Raw genomic sequence first — 6,000 nt, 5'->3', positions numbered from 1 at the left:
GGGCAACAGAGAGACCCAAGAGAGAATTTTCCAGATTTAAGTATTTTTTTCTCTGTTTTTTTTTGCTCCGACTGCCTTTTCCCACCTAAAAAGCAAATTTCTAACTGATCTGTGCTTTAAAAAGTTTAAATTGCATTTGCCTTCTGCTTTTTACAGCTTTTGCACTTGTTTTATATCAATTTAAGTTGTTTTTGTATTGTATAACTGTTGTAGGCTACACACTAAAGTGTGCTAGCCTGTTTATAGCATTTGCAGTGTTTTCTGTGTGTTTTTCTGCTGTTTCATGAAAAAAAAAAAAAAAAATTCTCTTTTCCCGCCTTTGCTGAACTAGATTAGTCCAGATTTCAGGTTTTACTGAATTCCGGACTGTGGTATAGTTTCCTGTGTGCCCATATCCTTACTTGGATAGGAGGAAGCTTGTCTGTTCACCACTGAGAGTGGGGAGCTTTGAGCAGCCTATGTGTCCCTGTAGGAGTGGTCTCAGCCCTGAAACTAGTAGCTTATTGGCCGTTTTGGGTCATTTCCTATCTCTTTCAATTTCCCTGCTTTAAAACCCGCATTTGCGCAGTTTTGCACCAGTATACAACTCTGCACAGCTCCTCGTGATGTCCTGCAGAGTGATACAGGCAACAGAGAGACCCAAGAGAGACTTTTCCAGATTTAAGTATTTTTTTTTTATCTGTTTTTTTTGCTCCAGCTGCTTTTTTCCACCTGAAAAGTGAATTTCTAACTGATCTGTGCTTTTAAAAGTTTAATCTGCATTTGCCTTCTACTTTTTACAGTTTTTGCACTTGTTTTATATCAATTTAAGTCGTTTTTGTATTTTATAACTGTTGTATGCTACACACTAAAGTGTGCTAGCTTGTTTATAGCATTTACAGTGTTTTCTGTGTGTTTTTCTGCTGTTTCCTAAAAACAAAAAACAAAAAAAAAATATTCTCTTTTCCCGCCTTTGCTGAACTAGATTAGTCCAGATTTCAGGTTTTGCTGAATTCTGGACTGTGTTATAGTTTCCTGTGTTTTCCATATCCTTAATTGGATAGGAGGAAGCTTCTCTGTTCAACAGTGAGAGTGAGAATGGGGAGCTTTGAGCAGCCTTTCTGTCCCTGGAGGAGTGGTCTCAGCCATGAAACTAGTAGCTTAATGGCCATTTTGGGTCAATTCCTATCTCTTTTAGTTTCCCTGCTTTAAAACCCGCATTTGCGTGGTTTTGCACGATTTTGCGTATAGCACAGCATTGGGTAGCGCCGCTTAAATGGGTTTAAAGTATTCCCGGCTCCACAAAGTCTGCTCTTCACTTTTTCCCTTAGAACTGTTCTAAATCTCAAAATAAGCGCTCTATTTTCATTCTAAAGCCCTGCAGTTGCTCGTATAAGTAATGTTATAAGTAAGCACTAATAAACTAAAGCACTACACCCTTTTATACTCCCTTTAAGTACTTGGCTCCCTATTGGTCCTTTTTGATCAGTCAAAAAGTAGTTCCTTATACTATTCTGGCATGTCCAAAAGTCAGTTTCGGGTTTACTCTCCAGACCAGCTGGTGACTGGGAATCTTGAGGCAATGTTACAACTGCCTTATGTACACAGATGACCCTCTCCTCCTCCCAACAAGCTCAATATATGTGAGAGATGCAACTATATAGCCAAACTGGAGGCTGAGCTCTCTCAACCCAGTACTGGCCCAGTCAGTCAGGAGGAGAAGGTAACCACACACACCTCAAATCCAGTCTCACATAGACCTATCGCAACAGCAAACCAAACACATAAACACACAAAAACATACTTGGAGGCTCTAAATAAAAATCTGCCCAAGCAGCAGAGACCTCCAAAGCAGACATCCAAGCAACCAGTACCCCACAACAATACCTACATATCACATAGTTCACAAAGTCAGTGTGCCACACAGTCACAGCCCTTAAGGCTAAACAACGCACCTAATACACTTGTAATAGGTGACTCTATTGTCAGATACACTGACGTCCTACTCACCAGGCTGAACAAGGAGAAGGTCACTGTAAGCTGCCTGTTGGGTGCCAGGATCCGCCACATAACACAAGCACTCAGGTCACTCCAAAGCAAGTACAAATATGACTCCATCCTTGTCCATGCTTGTGTGAATGACCTGAGACATACCTCCCTGGACTACATGAAAAGAGACATAGAAGAGCTCTCTGATCATGTAGCCCAGGCCGGTATGACCCTGACCTTGAGTAGCATCATACCCTCACCAAGAATGATGCCACAGTATAAAGACAAAATGATCAATTTTAACAATTGGCTAAAGTATTGGTGTCATTCAAAGGGGATCCAGTGTCTGTCAGCCTGGGATGACATGCTCGACAAGCCACGTTGCTTCACTAGGGATGGCTTGCACCTGTCACCCCTGGGCTTTTGAATACTGGCTAAGGCTCTTGCCACCCCCATAGTGCCTTTTTTAGGCAAGGCTCAAAAGACAAACCCACCTCCATAGACAACACAAGGAAAAAGAAACTAAGGGTAATGCTGCTCAATGCCAGAAGTCTAAATCTCAAGATGCATGCACTTGAGGCTCTCCTCAGTATGGAGAATATCGATATCTGTGTAGTAACAGAAACCTGGTTCAAGGTTCCTGAGAGCACCCCAGCACTACCAGGTTATACCTCATACCATGCTTTTCGGCCCCAAAACTTGGACCGAACCACAAAAGGAGGGGGAGTATCCATATTCATCAAAGATACCCACACCTCCAGGTTAGTGGCACTGCATGAAGCATTGGAGACCATCCATGTGCAACTAACAGTGGGCAAAACTGCTTTTCAGTTTGTAGCCTGCTACAGACCACCCTCCCAAACTCAGGAACCCCACTCGTCTTTCCTGAGAACACTGGAGAATATGAAGGTCTCTCCAAATACCATTATATTGGGTGACTTCAACTACCCAAACATAGACTGGGAGCACTACTCAAGCCCCAACACCCTCGCCCAATGGTTTCTAGAATTTATAAACTCAAATGCTATGGAACAACTGGTCACCACTCTCACAAGAGGGGAAAACATATTGGACCTGAGTCACCTGATCATCACCAATATGGGGATTCTATGTTCCTTACCAGAGGTATACCCCTCATTGGTAAGATCTGACCATAAATTAATCTCACTGGACATCCATATCCTGTCCCCACCCTCAGCCAAGGAAACCACTGTGAAGAACTTCTCAAAAGTAAACTTCACACTTCTCAAAATTGAGGTGTAATCCTTCAAAGCTCCCGGGCCAGTGGAAAATATAGCCCAAACCACAGAATCCTTTACAAACACATTCTATGGACACCTACAGGAATGCATGGATCGTGCTATCCCAAATAAAACCAAGACTCACTCCTCCAAAGACAGGAGACCTGTCTGGTGGACCCCAGCCATAAATAAGCTATACAACAGAAGGAGGAAGCTACTACATGATACAGTAAAATCTCAAAAAAGGAAGGCATCTCTAATCAGTACTAGCAAGAAACTACGATCCCTCATAAAATCATCTAAGGCCAGCTTTGAAAGAAAAATTGCACAAGACGCTAAAGATAATCACAAGGCCTTCTTTAGTTATGTCAGGAACCTGGGTGGCAACTCCCAGATATGCTCTGAGTTAGTGCAAAATGACAAAAAATACACTGAACCCACAGAGATTGCCAAAATCCTGGCAGACAGATTCAGTGCAAATTCCCCACCCTTCCCCCCCAAAAGAACAAATGTCTATCCCAACAGAGTGTAGCCTTCCTGACATCAGAAATGCACAGGTGAGAGCTGCCCTCTCCAAAGCAAAAAACACAGCATCAATGGGACCGGACAGTGTCCAGGGCTGCATCTTACACGAGCTCCAAGAAGAACTGAACCCTCACATAAAGTCACTGTTCAATCTCAGCCTTACTACAGGATATGTACCCAAGGAATGGCGTACAACAACAGTGGTCCCATTCCACAAAGGTGGTGCCACAACGGGCCCTGCAAACTATCACCCTATAAACCTGACTAGCCTGGTCTGCAAAGCTATGGAGTGTATCATCATGGAACTCATAAACAAAGACAATGGGAACCTCCAAACACTGGATCCTACCCAAATCGGCTTTTTAAGGGGAGATCTTGCCTCTTGAACCTGGTTGACCTCTTTGAAACAGTCAACAAGGCCATAGATGAAGGGAAGGTAGTCCACACAGCCTACCTGGACCTCGCAAAAGCCTTTGACACAATACCCCACTTGGGCATCATAAATAAGCTTACCAGCTTAAATATCCACCCCTATGTCACAAGATGGGTTGCAAACTGGCTCAGGGATAGAACACACAGGGTCAGAATTGCAGGTGCCATGTCAGACTCTAAACCAGTTACAAGTGGAGACCCACCAGGCTCAGTCCTGGGACCTCTCTTGTTCAGTATATATTTCTCTGAGGTACAGGCTAACACAGGAGGACTATGGCTGATCAAGTTCGCAGATGACTGCAAACTGGGTGCCATAATTGACTCACTGACTGACCCAAGCATTCTCCAAAAGGGTCTCACAGAGATGGATAACTGGTGCCAGAGCCATGGCCTAAAGCTAAATGCCAAAAAGTGCATAGTCATCCCCTTTGGAAAAAAACAAAGTGCCCACAAATTACCACATAGATGGTAATCCATTAAGCACGGAAGAAGTAATTAGGGATTTGGGGACCCAAGTAGATAGCAATCTCTCCTTTGACAATCACGTTGCCAAAGTGGTTAGAAAGACCTTCTATATAGCCCACCTTATCATGAAAGGGTTCACAACTAGATCAAGACAGGTCATTGTGCCCCTCAACTCATCACTCATCAGGCCCATAATTGAATACAATGCCCCATTTGGGATGTTCCTTACCCGACACCTGCAGCAACTGGAAAGACCCCAAAAGTACCTCACCAAGAGGATCAAAGGACTCAAACAGATGCCCTACGCAGTTAGGCTAAAGAAACTCCACCTCTACTCAGTTGCTTACTGCCTACTCAGAGGCGATCTGTGCTGGACATATAAAGCCATGTCCAACTCAGAATTAATGGACATGCTCCACCTCAGGAAATCCAAATCCCTTAGAGCTACATGCTCCAGGGACTTAAACCTCAGCACAGAAATAAATAGGACATGCTGGAGGGACAGATTCATATCCCAGAGGCTCCCCTCACTCTGGAACAAAATCCCAATCCATGTTAAGCAGAGCCCCTCAATGACCCTCTTCAAGAGAAATCTTGACGAGTGGATAGGAGATCATAGGTTTACCCCTGGGATCTCTTCTGTGTCCCTACTAGACAGAGGCACAGTAAACTAACCTTAAAGGGGCTATATTATGTGACCTACTATACAGAGGCACATTGACTAATCTAAAAGGGTGGTGAAAGCCAAACACACTCTGGCTAGGCTTGTAAATGCCCTATGGCAGATAGCCTAGTATCAACCTATGAACCTATGTGTATATATTTTATTTATTTATTTACTTATTGTGTTTGTTTACTGGGATTGTCTGACTGCACAGAAATCTACACCTTTTCAGTATGTGCCTGAGGAGAAATATCCAGAAAAATTACCCACCCTTCCACAACCTCTTTTTTCTCATTTTTGCACATGAGGTCAGGTGTCACTTTAAGAGTGACAATCATCTAGAGCCAAAGTTCACACTGCCAGGTCACTAGTCCTGCAGAGGTAGTTCATCCACACATTCACATGAACCCTCACACCTTTGGCCAATTTAGAGTGTCTAATCCATCTACTGTATGTCTTTGGAATGTGGGAGGAAACCTGAGCACCCAGAGGAAACCCAAAGAAACACACGGAGGACAGGCAGACCCTGTGCAGAAGACATCCCAGATGATAAATAAATAAGGGAAAAATTACATAAACAACATAGCAACTAGAGGCATGCAAGTAATACAAATATATACAAAAATGAAACCAAATATCCTTATTTAAAAGCAGCATTGTATTAACAGCTATGACACCTATTTTGAAATGAACTTAATAGAAAGA

Source organism: Protopterus annectens, chromosome 2.part0 (genome assembly GCF_019279795.1).
Source record: "Protopterus annectens isolate FY-2018-M chromosome 2.part0, PAN1.0, whole genome shotgun sequence".
Classification (NCBI taxonomy): domain Eukaryota; kingdom Metazoa; phylum Chordata; order Ceratodontiformes; family Protopteridae; genus Protopterus; species Protopterus annectens.
Note: the sequence above shows the minus strand (reverse complement) of the source record.